The following is an 18,008-nucleotide window of genomic DNA, read 5'->3' as shown; positions in this document are numbered from 1 at the left end:
CCGACGCCGGGAGCCACGCGGGGCGCAGAAGAGGAGGCCCCCGACGCCGGGAGCCACGCGGGGCGCAGAAGAGGAGGCCCCCGACGCCGGGAGCCACGCGGGGCGCAGAAGAGGAGGCCCCGATGCCGGGAGCCCCGCGGGGCGCAGAAGAGGAGGCCCCCGACGCCGGGAGCCACGCGGGGCGCAGAGGAGGAGGCCCCCGATGCCGGGAGCCCCGCGGGGCGCAGAGGAGGAGGCCCCGATGCCAGGAGCCCCGCGGCGAGACTAGTGTTATACCATTACATCATTCAGCTGATGACATCATCGCTGTTCTCGTGCAGTTGATGGGTATCAGCTGGAAGAACCTGACAGTGACATCATCACCACAGGCTTTACTGCAGCGCCACTCGGTTGCTATGGGTTACGACACCGCTGCAGTGTCGGTCTTGGCGGCAGATCCGGGTGTAATTTGTTATTGCGGTGTGCAGGTAAACACCGGGAACAGGTGTGGTGACTCAGGACGGGGCACGGCCAGGGCGAGGGAACCACCGCTCACACCCGCTCCCCTACTATTGTCTGACGGGTCAAATCATTATCGAGCCGAGTACGCCACTCCAAGGAGCAGACATCGCTCTACTCACTGCCAGAGCTGCATCTCACCAGTCATGTGACCGTCTGCATATCTAATAGAAGCAGAATACTAACTGCAGCTCTGGAGGACAAGACATCATATAACAGCAGAATAGTGAGTGCAGCTGTGGAGGTGACGAGTATAAGACACGATGCAACAGCAGAATAGTGGGTGCAGCTCTGGAGGATAAGACATGATGTAACAGCAGAATAGTGAGTGCAGCTCTGGAGGTGACGAGTATAAGACACGATGTAACCGCAGAATAGTGACCGCAGCTCTGGAGGTGACTGGAGGATAAGACACGATGCAACAGCAGAATAGTGACTGCAGCTCTGGAGGAGACTGGAGGATAAGACACGATATAACAGCAGAATAGTGACTGCAGCTCTGGAGGTGACTGGAGGATAAGACACGATGTAACAGCAGAATAGTGACTGCAGCTCTGGAGGAGACTGGAGGATAAGACACGATATAACAGCAGAATAGTGACTGCAGCTCTGGAGGTGACGAGTATAAGACACGATGTAACCGCAGAATAGTGACCGCAGCTCTGGAGGTGACTGGAGGATAAGACACGATGCAACAGCAGAATAGTGACTGCAGCTCTGGAGGAGACTGGAGGATAAGACACGATATAACAGCAGAATAGTGACTGCAGGATAAGACACGATGTAACAGCAGAATAGTGACTGCAGCTCTGGAGGATAAGACACGATGTAACAGCAGAATAGTGACTGCAGCTCTGGAGGTGACTGGAGGATAAGACATGATGTAACAGCAGAATAGTGACTGCAGCTCTGGAGGATGAGAAATGATGCCAGTCAGGGTAAGTGAAGCTCGGGATCTCCCCCCCCAGCACCGCTCCTCCCCATCACACTCACATTAGCTGCAAGGGACAGTTTGATCCCACAGAGCTGACATCACTCCGGAGATTCACGTGGAGACATTTTCTGCACGCTCCGGGAAGACGCGTCACTGACATCACCGGCTCACAATGTGCCTCACCCGCAGGAGGAGCGGTACTGTGCAGGGTATATATACAGGAGGAGCTGTACTGTGCAGTGTATATATACAGGAGGAGCTGTACTGTGCAGTGTATATATACAGGAGGAGCTGTACTGTGCAGTGTATATATACAGGAGGAGCTGTACTGTGCAGTGTATATATACAGGAGGAGCTGTACTGTGCAGTGTATATATACAGGAGGAGCTGTACTGTGCAGTGTATATATACAGGAGGAGCTGTACTGTGCAGGGTATATATACAGGAGGAGCTGTACTGTGCAGGGTATATATACAGGAGGAGCTGTACTGTGCAGGGTATATATACAGGAGGAGCTGTACTGTGCAGTGTATATATACAGGAGGAGCGGTACTGTGCAGGGTATATATACAGGAGGAGCGGTACTGTGCAGGGTATATATACAGGAGGAGCTGTACTGTGCAGGGTATATATACAGGGGGAGCTGTACTGTGCAGGGTATATATACAGGGGGAGCTGTACTGTGCAGTGTATATATACAGGAGGAGCTGTACTGTGCAGTGTATATATACAGGAGGAGCGGTACTGTGCAGGGTATATATACAGGAGGAGCTGTACTGTGCAGGGTATATATACAGGGGGAGCTGTACTGTGCAGTGTATATATACAGGAGGAGCGGTACTGTGCAGGGTATATATACAGGAGGAGCTGTACTGTGCAGTGTATATATACAGGAGGAGCGGTACTGTGCAGGGTATATATACAGGAGGAGCTGTACTGTGCAGGGTATATATACAGGAGGAGCTGTACTGTGCAGGGTATATATACAGGGGGAGCTGTACTGTGCAGTGTATATATACAGGAGGAGCGGTACTGTGCAGGGTATATATACAGGAGGAGCTGTACTGTGCAGGGTATATATACAGGAGGAGCTGTACTGTGCAGGGTATATATACAGGAGGAGCTGTACTGTGCAGTGTATATATACAGGAGGAGCTGTACTGTACAGTGTATATATACAGGGGGAGCTGTACTGTGCAGGGTATATATACAGGAGGAGCTGTACTGTGCAGTGTATATATACAGGAGGAGCTGTACTGTGCAGTGTATATATACAGGAGGAGCTGTACTGTGCAGTGTATATATACAGGAGGAGCTGTACTGTGCAGTGTATATATACAGGAGGAGCTGTACTGTACAGTGTATATATACAGGAGGAGCTGTACTGTACAGTGTATATATACAGGAGGAGCTGTACTGTACAGTGTATATATACAGGAGGAGCTGTACTGTACAGTGTATATATACAGGAGGAGCTGTACTGTGCAGTGTATATATACAGGAGGAGCTGTACTGTGCAGTGTATATATACAGGAGGAGCTGTACTGTGCAGGGTATATATACAGGAGGAGCTGTACTGTGCAGGGTATATATACAGGAGGAGCTGTACTGTGCAGTGTATATATACAGGAGGAGCTGTACTGTGCAGTGTATATATACAGGAGGAGCTGTACTGTGCAGGGTATATATACAGGAGGAGCTGTACTGTGCAGGGTATATATACAGGAGGAGCTGTACTGTGCAGTGTATATATACAGGAGGAGCTGTACTGTGCAGTGTATATATACAGGAGGAGCTGTACTGTGCAGTGTATATATACAGGAGGAGCTGTACTGTGCAGGGTATATATACAGGAGAGGAGGAGCTGTACTGTGCAGGGTATATATACAGGAGGAGCTGTACTGTGCAGGGTATATATACAGGAGGAGCTGTACTGTGCAGGGTATATATACAGGAGGAGCTGTACTGTGCAGGGTATATATACAGGAGGAGCTGTACTGTGCAGGGTATATATACAGGAGGAGCTGTACTGTGCAGTGTATATATACAGGAGGAGCTGTACTGTGCAGTGTATATATACAGGAGGAGCTGTACTGTGCAGTGTATATATACAGGAGGAGCTGTACTGTGCAGTGTATATATACAGGAGGAGCTGTACTGTGCAGGGTATATATACAGGAGGAGCTGTACTGTGCAGGGTATATATACAGGAGGAGCTGTACTGTGCAGGGTATATATACAGGAGGAGCTGTACTGTGCAGGGTATATATACAGGAGGAGCTGTACTGTGCAGTGTATATATACAGGAGGAGCTGTACTGTGCAGTGTATATATACAGGAGGAGCTGTACTGTGCAGTGTATATATACAGGAGAGGAGGAGCTGTACTGTGCAGGGTATATATACAGGAGGAGCTGTACTGTGCAGGGTATATATACAGGGGGAGCTGTACTGTGCAGTGTATATATACAGGAGGAGCTGTACTGTGCAGGGTATATATACAGGAGGAGCTGTACTGTGCAGTGTATATATACAGGAGGAGCTGTACTGTGCAGTGTATATATACAGGAGGAGCTGTACTGTGCAGTGTATATATACAGGAGGAGCTGTACTGTGCAGTGTATATATACAGGAGGAGCTGTACTGTGCAGTGTATATATACAGGAGGAGCTGTACTGTGCAGGGTATATATACAGGAGGAGCTGTACTGTGCAGGGTATATATACAGGAGGAGCTGTACTGTGCAGGGTATATATACAGGAGGAGCTGTACTGTGCAGGGTATATATACAGGAGGAGCTGTACTGTGCAGGGTATATATACAGGAGGAGCTGTACTGTGCAGGGTATATATACAGGAGGAGCTGTACTGTGCAGGGTATATATACAGGAGGAGCTGTACTGTGCAGTGTATATATACAGGAGGAGCTGTACTGTGCAGTGTATATATACAGGAGGAGCTGTACTGTGCAGTGTATATATACAGGAGGAGCTGTACTGTGCAGGGTATATATACAGGAGGAGCTGTACTGTGCAGGGTATATATACAGGAGGAGCTGTACTGTGCAGGGTATATATACAGGAGGAGCTGTACTGTGCAGGGTATATATACAGGAGGAGCTGTACTGTGCAGTGTATATATACAGGAGGAGCTGTACTGTGCAGTGTATATATACAGGAGGAGCTGTACTGTGCAGTGTATATATACAGGGGGAGCGGTACTGTGCAGTGTATATATACAGGAGGAGCTGTACTGTGCAGTGTATATATACAGGAGGAGCTGTACTGTGCAGTGTATATATACAGGAGGAGCTGTACTGTGCAGTGTATATATACAGGAGGAGCTGTACTGTGCAGTGTATATATACAGGAGGAGCTGTACTGTGCAGTGTATATATACAGGAGGAGCTGTACTGTGCAGTGTATATATACAGGAGGAGCTGTACTGTGCAGTGTATATATACAGGAGGAGCTGTACTGTGCAGTGTATATATACAGGAGGAGCTGTACTGTGCAGTGTATATATACAGGAGGAGCTGTACTGTGCAGTGTATATATACAGGAGGAGCTGTACTGTGCAGTGTATATATACAGGAGGAGCTGTACTGTGCAGTGTGTATATACAGGAGGAGCTGTACTGTGCAGTGTATATATACAGGGGGAGCTGTACTGTGCAGTGTATATATACAGGGGGAGCTGTACTGTGCAGGGTATATATACAGGAGGAGCTGTACTGTGCAGGGTATATATACAGGAGGAGCTGTACTGTGTAGGGTATATATACAGGAGGAGCTGTACTGTGCAGTGTATATATACAGGAGGAGCTGTACTGTGCAGTGTGTATATACAGGAGGAGCTGTACTGTGCAGTGTATATATACAGGGGGAGCTGTACTGTGCAGTGTATATATACAGGGGGAGCTGTACTGTGCAGGGTATATATACAGGAGGAGCTGTACTGTGCAGTGTATATATACAGGGGGAGCTGTACTGTGCAGTGTATATATACAGGGGGAGCTGTACTGTGCAGGGTATATATACAGGAGGAGCTGTACTGTGCAGGGTATATATACAGGAGGAGCTGTACTGTGCAGTGTATATATACAGGGGGAGCTGTACTGTGCAGTGTATATATACAGGAGGAGCTGTACTGTGCAGGGTATATATACAGGAGGAGCTGTACTGTGCAGTGTATATATACAGGAGGAGCTGTACTGTGCAGTGTATATATACAGGGGGAGCTGTACTGTGCAGTGTATATATACAGGAGGAGCTGTACTGTGCAGGGTATATATACAGGAGGAGCTGTACTGTGCAGTGTATATATACAGGGGGAGCTGTACTGTGCAGTGTATATATACAGGGGGAGCTGTACTGTGCAGTGTATATATACAGGAGGAGCTGTACTGTGCAGTGTATATATACAGGAGGAGCTGTACTGTGCAGGGTATATATACAGGAGGAGCTGTACTGTGCAGTGTATATATACAGGGGGAGCTGTACTGTGCAGTGTATATATACAGGGGGAGCTGTACTGTGCAGTGTATATATACAGGAGGAGCTGTACTGTGCAGGGTATATATACAGGAGGAGCTGTACTGTACAGGGTATATATACAGGGGGAGCTGTACTGTGCAGTGTATATATACAGGAGGAGCTGTACTGTGCAGTGTATATATACAGGAGGAGCTGTACTGTGCAGTGTATATATACAGGAGGATCTGTACTGTGCAGGGTATATATACAGGAGGAGCTGTACTGTACAGTGTATATATACAGGAGGAGCTGTACTGTGCAGTGTATATATACAGGAGGAGCTGTACTGTGCAGTGTATATATACAGGAGGAGCTGTACTGTGCAGGGTATATATACAGCAGGAGCTGTACTGTGCAGTGTATATATACAGGAGGAGTGGTACTGTGCAGGGTATATATACAGGAGGAGCTGTACTGTGCAGTGTATATATACAGGGGGAGCTGTACTGTGCAGTGTATATATACAGGAGGAGCTGTACTGTGCAGGGTATATATACAGGAGGAGCTGTACTGTACAGGGTATATATACAGGGGGAGCTGTACTGTGCAGTGTATATATACAGGAGGAGCTGTACTGTGCAGTGTATATATACAGGAGGAGCTGTACTGTGCAGTGTATATATACAGGAGGATCTGTACTGTGCAGGGTATATATACAGGAGGAGCTGTACTGTACAGTGTATATATACAGGAGGAGCTGTACTGTGCAGTGTATATATACAGGAGGAGCTGTACTGTGCAGTGTATATATACAGGAGGAGCTGTACTGTGCAGGGTATATATACAGCAGGAGCTGTACTGTGCAGTGTATATATACAGGAGGAGCTGTACTGTGCAGTGTATATATACAGGGGGAGCTGTACTGTGCAGTGTATATATACAGGGGGAGCTGTACTGTGCAGGGTATATATACAGGAGGAGCTGTACTGTGCAGTGTATATATACAGGAGGAGCTGTACTGTGCAGTGTATATATACAGCAGGAGCTGTACTGTGCAGTGTATATATACAGGAGGAGTGGTACTGTGCAGGGTATATATACAGCAGGAGCTGTACTGTGCAGTGTATATATACAGGACGTTTCGAGCTCTGTCAGTCACATTCCGCTTTTCCTTGGCGCCATCTTTGCTGGATTTCGGAGGGAGACGATTGACGCGATGCACAATCTGCACGGACTCCGCACTGTGTGAACTGGTTTCTACGCTGTACTTTCCTCATATTGTGCATTAGATCGGAGCAGTTACATGGAGGGAATGCAGCGACCAACACCGCACAGAATGCAGGGGCCGCGCCCGATTCTGACTGGGCTGATAACAGAGGACACAACCTGACACTTGTAGATGTGTAATAAGCAGTGGAACGGCCGCCGCCCGAGCTCCTACAGGAAAGTCCTGCTCGCCCTGAGGACAAGTCCTGACCCCATGACGGTCACTGACAGTGGTCACTGTGATCAGGGGTCGCCCTGTAATAGAGGGGCACACGGGGCAGCTGGCCGCCCGTCAGATATGTGCAGTCGTGTATAATTAGTCCGGACCGGCCGGGAGCGCAGAGTCTGCTCTACATTCCTGTGCTGCTCTCCAGCCACTGTTCAGACCACTGAATTGTCTGGACAGGAGCGTCCCAAGCCTGCGACCAAACCTGAATGATGGGGCCCTATATACAGGAGAGTGGACGTGATCCATGACAGATAGCAGGTGACAACAGCAAGACCAAGGGAAACCAACCAGAGAGAGCAGGTGACAACAGCAAGACCAAGGGGAACTACCGAGAGAGAGCAAGACCAAGGGGAACTAACGAGAGAGAGCAAGTGACAACAGCAAGACCAAGGGGAACTAATGAGAGAGAGCAAGACCAAGGAGAACTAACGAGAGAGAGCAAGTGACAACAGCAAGACCAAGGGGAACTAACGAGAGAGCAGGTGACAACAAACAGCAAGAGCAGGGGGAACTAACGAGAGAGAGCAGGTGACAACAGCAAGACCAAGGGGAACTAACCAGAGAGAGCAAGACCAAGGTGAACCAACAAGAGAGATCGGGTAACAACAGCAAGACCAAGGGGAACTAAGGAGAGAGAGCAGGTGACAACAGCAAGACCAAGGGGAACTAACGAGAGAGAGCAAGTGACAACAGCAAGACCAAGGGGAACTAATGAGAGAGAGCAAGACCAAGGGGAACTAACGAGAGAGAGCAAGACCAAGGGGAACTAACGAGAGAAAGCAGGTGACAACAAACAGCAAGACCAAGGGGAACTAACCAGAGAGAGCAAGACCAAGGTGAACCAACAAGAGAGATAGGGTGACAACAAACAGCAAGACCAGGGGGAACTAACGAGAGAGAGCAGGTGACAACAGCAAGACCAAGGGGAACTAACGAGAGGGAGAGCAGGTGACAACAGCAAGACCAAAGGGAACTAACGAGAGAGCAGGTGCAACAAACAGCAAGACCAGGGGGAACTAACGAGAGAGAGCAGGTGACAACAGCAAGACCAAGGGGAACTAACGAGAGGGAGAGCAGGTGACAACAGCAAGACCAAAGGGAACTAACGAGAGAGCAGGTGCAACAAACAGCAAGACCAGGGGGAACTAACGAGAGAGAGCAGGTGACAACAGCAAGACCAAGGGGAACTAACGAGAGAGAGAGCAGGTGACAACAGCAAGACCAAAGGGAACTAACGAGAGAGCAGGTGACAACAAACAGCAAGACCAGGGGGAACTAACGAGAGAGAGCAGGTGACAACAAACAGCAAGACCAGGGGGAACTAACGAGAGAGAGCAGGTGACAACAAACAGCAAGACCAGGGGGAACTAACGAGAGAGAGCAGGTGACAACAGCAAGACCAAGGGGAACTACCGAGAGAGAGCAAGACCAAGGGGAACTAACGAGAGAGAGAGCGAGCAAGACCAAGGGGAACTAACGAGAGAGAGAGCAAGTGACAACAGCAAGACCAAGGGGAACTAACGAGAGAGCAGGTGACAACAAACAGCAAGACCAGGGGGAACTAACGAGAGAGAGCAGGTGACAACAGCAAGACCAAGGGGAACTAACGAGAGAGAGAGCAGGTGACAACAGCAAGACCAAAGGGAACTAACGAGAGAGCAGGTGACAACAAACAGCAAGACCAGGGGGAACTAACGAGAGAGAGCAGGTGACAACAAACAGCAAGACCAGGGGGAACTAACGAGAGAGAGCAGGTGACAACAGCAAGACCAAGGGGAACTACCGAGAGAGAGCAAGACCAAGGGGAACTAACGAGAGAGAGCAAGACCAAGGGGAACTAACGAGAGAGAGCAAGACCAAGGGGAACTAACGAGAGAGAGCAAGACCAAGGGGAACTAACGAGAGAGAGAGAGCAAGTGACAACAGCAAGACCAAGGGGAACTAACGAGAGAGCAGGTGACAACAAACAGCAAGACCAGGGGGAACTAACGAGAGAGAGCAGGTGACAACAGCAAGACCAAGGGGAACTAACCAGAGAGAGCAAGACCAAGGTGAACCAACAAGAGAGATCGGGTGACAACAGCAAGAACAAGGGGGAACTAACGAGAGAGAGCAAGTGACAACAAACAGCAAGACCAGGGGGAACTAACGAGAGAGAGCAGGTGACAACAGCAAGACCAAGGGGAACTAACCAGAGAGAGCAAGACCAAGGTGAACCAACAAGAGAGATCGGGTGACAACAGCAAGACCAAGGGGAACTAAGGAGAGAGAGCAGGTGACAACAGCAAGACCAAGGGGAACTAACGAGAGAGAGCAAGTGACAACAGCAAGACCAAGGGGAACTAATGAGAGAGAGCAAGACCAAGGGGAACTAACGAGAGAGAGCAAGTGACAACAGCAAGACCAAGGGGAACTAACGAGAGAGCAGGTGACAACAAACAGCAAGACCAGGGGGAACTAACGAGAGAGAGCAGGTGACAACAGCAAGACCAAGGGGAACTAACCAGAGAGAGCAAGACCAAGGTGAACCAACAAGAGAGATCGGGTGACAACAGCAAGAACAAGGGGAACTAACGAGAGAGAGCAGGTGACAACAGCAAGACCAAGGGGAACTAACGAGAGAGAGCAAGTGACAACAGCAAGACCAAGGGGAACTAACGAGAGAGAGCAAGACCAAGGGGAACTAACGAGAGAGAGCAAGTGACAACAGCAAGACCAAGGGGAACTAACGAGAAAGAGTAGGTGACAACAGCAAGACCAAGGGGAACTAACGAGAGAGAGCAAGTGACAACAGCAAGACCAAGCGGAACTAAAGAGAGAGAGCAAGTGACAACAGCAAGACCAAGGGGAACTAACAAGAGAGAGAGCAGATGACAACAGAAGGACCAAGTGACAAAAGGTAAGACCAAGGGGAACTAACGAGAGAGAGCAGGTGACAACAGCAAGACCAAGGGGAACTAATAAGAGAGCAAGACCAAGGTGAAACAACAAGAGAGCGCGAGTGACAACAGCAAGACCAAGGGGGAACTAACGAGAGAGAGCAAGTGACAACAGCAAGACCAAGGGGAACTAACTAGAGAGAGCAAGTGACAACAGCAAGACCAAGGGAAACTAATGAGAGAGAGCAGGTGACAACAAACAGCAAGACCAAGGGAAACTAACAAGAGAGAGAGCAGATGACAACAGAAAGACCAAGGGAAACCAACGAGAGAGAGCAGGTGACAATAGCAAGACCAAGGGAAACCAACGAGAGAGAGAGCAGGTGACAACAAACAGCAAGACCAGGGGGAACTAACGAGAGAGAGCAGGTGACAACAGCAAGACCAAGTGACAAAAGGTAAGACCAAGGGGAACTAACAAGAGAGCGCTAGTGACAACAGCAAGACCAAGGGGAACTAATGAGAGAGCAAGACCAAGGTGAACCAACAAGAGAGAGCGGGTGACAACAGCAAGACCAAGGGAAACTAAGGAGAGAGAGAAGGTGACAACAGCAACATCAAGGGGAACCAATGAGAGAGCAGGAGACAACAGCAAGACCATGGGAACTAAAGAGAGAGCAAGACCAAGGGGAACTAACGAGAGAGAGCAAGTGACAACAGCAAGACTAAGGGGAACTAACGAGAGAGAGCAAGGGACAACAGCAAGACCAAGGAACCCTTACGAGAGAACAGGTGACAACAGCAAGACCAAGGGGAACTAATGAGAGAGAGCAAGACCAAGGGGAACTAACGAGAGAGAGCAAGTGACAACAGCAAGACTAAGGGGAACTAACGAGAGAGAGCAAGGGACAACAGCAAGACCAAGGAACCCTTACGAGAGAACAGGTGACAACAGCAAGACCAAGGAACCTTAACGAGAGAGCAGGTGACAACAGCAAGACCAAGGAACCCTAACGAGAAAGAGCAGGTGACAGCAGCAAGACCAAGGAACCCTAACGAGAGAGTGCAGGTGACAACAGCAAGACCAAGGAACCCTAACGAGAGAGAGCAGGTGACATCAGCAAGACCAAGGAACCTTAACGAGAGAGAGCAAGTGACAACAGCAAGACCAAGGAACCTTAACGAGAGAGAGCAGGTGACAACAGCAAGACCAAGGAACCCTAACGAGAGAAAGCAGGTGACAACAGCAAGACCAAGGAACCCTAACGAGAGAGAGCAGGTGACAACAGCAAGACCAAGGAACCCTAACGAGAGAGAGCAGGTGACAACAGCAAGACCAAGGAACCCTAACGAGAGAGAGCGAGTGACAACAGCAAGACCAAGGAACCCTAACGACAGAGAGCAGGTGACAACAGCAAGACCAAGGAACCTTAACGAGAGTGAGCAGGTGACAACAGCAAGACCAAGGAGTACGAGAGAAAGAAGGCATCAGCAGCAAGACCAAATGGATATAGCAGTAGCTCACAACCGTGACTTCTATTTCCATTGGAGATACTAGCAGCAGAGACCACCGGATACGCCAAGCACAGGCAGACCACTGGCAATAGGAAAAGATAGGGATATTCAGGGGGTTTTTGGATAAACGATTTCAATAATTGGCCCATGAGGACTGAGATTCCCCCTGATACCTGCAGGAGATCTCACATTTATTTTTCTATAGCGCTGGGAATGTTTTGTTTTTATTCAGTTTTACTAATAAAAATGTTTCGATATTTTTGATCCAAATAACAGCTGGAAACCTTCTCCCATTGCTACTGCCGAGCAGGAGACTCGCCAGTTACTTCAACGAGAGTAGGCTGGAGCTTATTAGACCACCTGAAATGTCAGCGAGACCCCCAGACATGCCAGCGAGACTACTGGAAATGACAGACACAGGAAGATTTCTGGAGACACCAGCTGCAGCAAAACTGCCAGAGATACAAAAGACGCCCAAAGAGACGCCGGCCGCGGAGAGTCCCCCAGAGAGACGCCGGCCGCGGAGAGTCCACCAGAGAGAGACGCCGGCCGCGGAGAGTCCACCAGAGAGAGACGCCGGCTGCGGAGAGTCCACCAGAGAGAGACGCCGGCCGCGGAGAGTCCACCAGAGAGACGCCGGCCGCGGAGAGTCCACCAGAGAGAGACGCCGGCCGCGGAGAGTCCACCAGAGAGAGACGCCGGCCGCGGAGAGTCCACCAGAGAGAGACGCCGGCCGCGGAGAGTCCACCAGAGAGAGACGCCGGCCCATAACTGACAGCTCAGTGCACTGCGCACTATCCGCGGCCCCTACGTGCACTGCGCGGTGACTGCGCACTGTCCGCGGCCCCTACGTGCACTGCGCGGTGACTGCGCACTGTCCGCGGCCCCTACGTGCACTGCGCGGTGACTGCGCACTGTCCGCGGCCCCTACGTGCACTGCGCGGTGACTGCGCACTGTCCGCGGCCCCTACGTGCACTGCGCGGTGACTGCGCACTGTCCGCGGCCCCTACGTGCACTGCGTGGTGACTGCGCACTGTCCGCGGCCCCTACGTGCACTGCGCGGTGACTGCGCACTGTCCGCGGCCCCTACGTGCACTGCGCGGTGACTGCGCACTATCCGCGGCCCCTACGTGCACTGCGCGGTGACTGCGCACTATCCGCGGCCCCTACGTGCACTGCGCGGTGACTGCGCACTGTACGCGGCCCCTACGCGCACTGTCCGCGGCCCCTACGCGCACTACGCGGTGACTGCGCACTATCCGCGGCCCCTACGTGCACTGCGCGGTGACTGCGCACTGTCCGCGGCCCCTACGTGCACTGCGCGGTGACTGCGCACTATCCGCGGCCCCTACGCGCACTGCGCAGTTTGCGGTCAGACACTGTAAACCTCCGTCGCTTTCCCAGTTATTATATGATGGATTTGCCTCTGATTTTTGCATGAGTTGAAATCCACTGTGACAGCTGCTGTATGAATCTGCACAGTGCAGCAAACCCTCAGCTGTGATCGGACAGAGAACGATGCAGAAGCAGACTATTATACAGAGATTAGCTACAGGAGACAGGGTACACACGAGACTACAACCCCCATCATTACCTCAATGTCTATGATGTGCAGACGGTGGATGTGTGGTACTAACACTACAAGCCCCTCATGTGTGGTACTGTCATTAGTGTATCAACCTCGTGTACAGTACTGTATCTCAGCCCTGTCCAGTCAGATCCTGTCAGTACTCTAAAATCCGCTCATCTGTTATACTCTGTCTGTTCTTTCTATGGTGTATCTCAGCCCTCGAGCCGCGGTGCACGGTCAGTGGTGTATCTCAGCCGCGGTGCACGGTCAGTGGTGTATCTCAGCCGCGGTGCACGGTCAGTGGTGTATCTCAGCCGCGGTGCACGGTCAGTGGTGTATCTCAGCCGCGGTGCACGGTCAGTGGTGTATCTCAGCCGCGGTGCACGGTCAGTGGTGTATCTCAGCCGCGGTGCACGGTCAGTGGTGTATCTCAGCCGCGGTGCACGGTCAGTGGTGTATCTCAGCCGCGGTGCACAGTCAGTGGTGTATCTCAGCCGCGGTGCACAGTCAGTGGTGTATCTCAGCCGCGGTGCACGGTCAGTGGTGTATCTCAGCCGCGGTGCACGGTCAGTGGTGTATCTCAGCCGCGGTGCACGGTCAGTGGTGTATCTCAGCCGCGGTGCACGGTCAGTGGTGTATCTCAGCCGCGGTGCACGGTCAGTGGTGTATCTCAGCCGCGGTGCACAGTCAGTGGTGTATCTCAGCCGCGGTGCACGGTCAGTGGTGTATCTCAGCCGCGGTGCACGGTCAGTGGTGTATCTCAGCCGCGGTGCACGGTCAGTGGTGTATCTCAGCCGCGGTGCACGGTCAGTGGTGTATCTCAGCCGCGGTGCACGGTCAGTGGTGTATCTCAGCCGCGGTGCACGGTCAGTGGTGTATCTCAGCCGCGGTGCACAGTCAGTGGTGTATCTCAGCCGCGGTGCACGGTCAGTGGTGTATCTCAGCCGCGGTGCACAGTCAGTGGTGTATCTCAGCCGCGGTGCACGGTCAGTGGTGTATCTCAGCCGCGGTGCACGGTCAGTGGTGTATCTCAGCCGCGGTGCACGGTCAGTGGTGTATCTCAGCCGCGGTGCACGGTCAGTGGTGTATCTCAGCCGCGGTGCACGGTCAGTGGTGTATCTCAGCCGCGGTGCACAGTCAGTGGTGTATCTCAGCCGCGGTGCACGGTCAGTGGTGTATCTCAGCCGCGGTGCACAGTCAGTGGTGTATCTCAGCCGCGGTGCACGGTCAGTGGTGTATCGCAGCCGCGGTGCACAGTCAGTGGTGTATCTCAGCCGCGGTGCACGGTCAGTGGTGTATCTCAGCCGCGGTGCACGGTCAGTGGTGTATCTCAGCCGCGGTGCACGGTCAGTGGTGTATCTCAGCCGCGGTGCACGGTCAGTGGTGTATCTCAGCCGCGGTGCACGGTCAGTGGTGTATCTCAGCCGCGGTGCACAGTCAGTGGTGTATCTCAGCCGCGGTGCACAGTCAGTGGTGTATCTCAGCCGCGGTGCACAGTCAGTGGTGTATCTCAGCCGCGGTGCACGGTCAGTGGTGTATCGCAGCCGCGGTGCACGGTCAGTGGTGTATCGCAGCCGCGGTGCACGGTCAGTGGTGTATGTCAGCCGCGGTGCACAGTCAGTGGTGTATCTCAGCCGCGGTGCACAGTCAGTGGTGTATCTCAGCCGCGGTGCACGGTCAGTGGTGTATCGCAGCCGCGGTGCACGGTCAGTGGTGTATCGCAGCCGCGGTGCACGGTCAGTGGTGTATCTCAGCCGCGGTGCACGGTCAGTGGTGTATCTCAGCCGCGGTGCACGGTCAGTGGTGTATCTCAGCCGCGGTGCACGGTCAGTGGTGTATCTCAGCCGCGGTGCACGGTCAGTGGTGTATCGCAGCCCTCCTCACCTGTCCGTTAGTCTCGTCTCCTCCGCGCTGTGTCCTTCTTCTCCGCGGTCCCGCACCTTATATACCGGCTCTCAGCAGACCCCGCCCCCACCAGGTGAGACACGCCCAGGAGCCGCCGCTGCCAGCAGGGGGCGCTGCTCCTCACACCGTCAGCTCCTGGGACAAGAGGCGCCTCTGCCGGGAGGGACTGTCACACCCCGCACTCCGAGAGGTCAGGAGAGGGTTAACACTGCGGGGAGGGAGAGGTCAGCTACTCCCAATGGCTTCATCGTGAAAGGGTTAATTCAGGGGCCACACAGTACAGAAGGCGAAGGTAATGTGGCCCCTACACTGTAGAGAGGAAGGGGTTAATGTCTGCTCATCGCCTGCTGACTGACACCCCCCATATATATATATATATACACACCCCTATATATACACACACCCCTATATATATCTATATACACCCCATATATATACACACACCCCTATATATATCTATAAACAGCCCCTATATATACACACACCCCATATATATACACACACCCCTATATATATCTATATACACCCTTATATACACACACCCCTATATACACCCCTATATACACACACCCCTATATATATCTATACACACCCTTATATACACACACCCCCATATATATCTATATACACCCCTATATACACACACACCACTATATATATCTATATACACCCCTATATATATACACACCCCATATATGTACACACACCCCTATATATATCTATATACACCCTATATATACACACACCCCATATATATACACACACCCCTATATATATCTATATACACCCATATACACACACACCCCTATATATATCTATACACACCCCTATATACACAAACCCCTATATATATCTATATACACCCCTATATACACACCCCTATATATATCTATATACACCCCTATATATACACACACCCCATATATATACACACACCCTATATATATCTATATACACCCCTATATATACACACACCCATATATATACACACACCCATATTATACACACACCGCTATATATATCTATATACACCCCTATACACACACCCCTATATATATCTATATACACCCCTATATATATACACACACCCCATATATATCTATATTCACCCTATACACACACCACTATATATATCTATATACACCCCTATATATATACACACACCCCATATATATCTATATTCACCCCTATACACACACCACTATATATATCTATATACACCCCTATATATATACCCACACCCCCATATATATCTATATACATCCCTATATACACACACACCACTATATATATCTATATACACCCCTATATATATACACACCCATATATATACACACACCCCATATATATCTATATACACCCCTATATATACACACACCCCATATATATACACACACCCTATATATATCTATATACACCCCTATACACACACACCCCTATATATATCTATACACACCCCTATATACACACACCCCTATATATATCTATATACACCCCTATATACACACACACTTATATATATCTATATACACCCCTATATACACACCCCTATATATATCTATATACACCCCTATATACACACACCGCTATATATATCTATATACACCCCTATACACACACCACTATATATATCTATATACACCCCTATATACACACCCCTATATATATACACACACACCCATATATATCTATATTCACCCCTATACACACACCACTATATATCTATATACACCCCTATATATATACCACACCCCCATATATATCTATATACACCCCTATATACACACACACCACTATATATATCTATATACACCCCTATATATATACACACACCCCATATATATACACACACCCCTATATATATCTATATACACCCCTATATACACACACACCCCTATATATATCTATATACACCTATATATATACACACACACCTATATATATATACACCTATATATAAATCTATATACACCCCTATATATACACACCCCTATATATATATATAACCCCTATATACACACACCCTATATATATCTATATACACCCCTATACACACACACCTATATATATATCTATATACACCCCTATATACACACACCCCTATATATATCTATATACACCCCTATATACACACACCCCTATATATATCTATATACACCCCTTATACACACACCCCTATATATATCTATATACACCCTATATACACACACCCTATATATATCTATATACACCCCTATATACACACACCCCTATATATATCTATATACACCCCTATACACACACCCCTATATAATCTATATACACCTATATACACATACACCCCTATATATATCTATATACACCCCTATACACACACCGCTATATATATCTATATACACACACACCCCTATATATATCTATATACACCCCTATATACACACACCCCTATATATATCTATATACACCCCTATACACACACCCCTATATATATCTATATACACCCCTATACACACACACCCCTATATATATCTATATACACACACCCCTATATATCTATATACACCCCTATATACACACACCCCTATATATATATCTATATACACCCCTATATACACACACCCCTATATATATCTATATACACCCCTATATACACACCCCTATATATATCTATACACACACACCCCTATATATATCTATATACACCCCTATATACACACACCCCTATATATATCTATATACACCCCTATATACACACACCCC

At 49.5% G+C, this 18,008-nt stretch overlaps 1 protein-coding gene across 2 annotated transcripts in view; it reads right to left on the bottom strand.

Annotated features, from left to right (window-relative positions):
* Positions 1 to 15,334, bottom strand: part of EPPK1 (epiplakin 1) — a 61,404-nt gene extending 46,070 nt beyond the window's left edge. Inside the window, exon 1 of one of the 2 annotated variants that reach the window (XM_073680141.1) lies at positions 15,249 to 15,334. The gene's annotated coding sequence lies outside the window, so the exon portion shown is untranslated. Of the gene's footprint in view, positions 1 to 1,491; positions 1,592 to 15,248 lie in introns of those variants that run through there. The other variant, XM_073680142.1, reaches the window with a different exon arrangement.
* Between the last annotated feature and the right edge of the window lie 2,674 nt (positions 15,335 to 18,008).

Source organism: Phyllobates terribilis, unplaced genomic scaffold, assembly GCF_046119375.1.
Source record: "Phyllobates terribilis strain yellow unplaced genomic scaffold, ASM4611937v1 Scaffold_4__5_contigs__length_816908805, whole genome shotgun sequence".
NCBI lineage: Eukaryota > Metazoa > Chordata > Amphibia > Anura > Dendrobatidae > Phyllobates > Phyllobates terribilis.
This window is presented reverse-complemented; position numbering and strand designations above follow the sequence as displayed.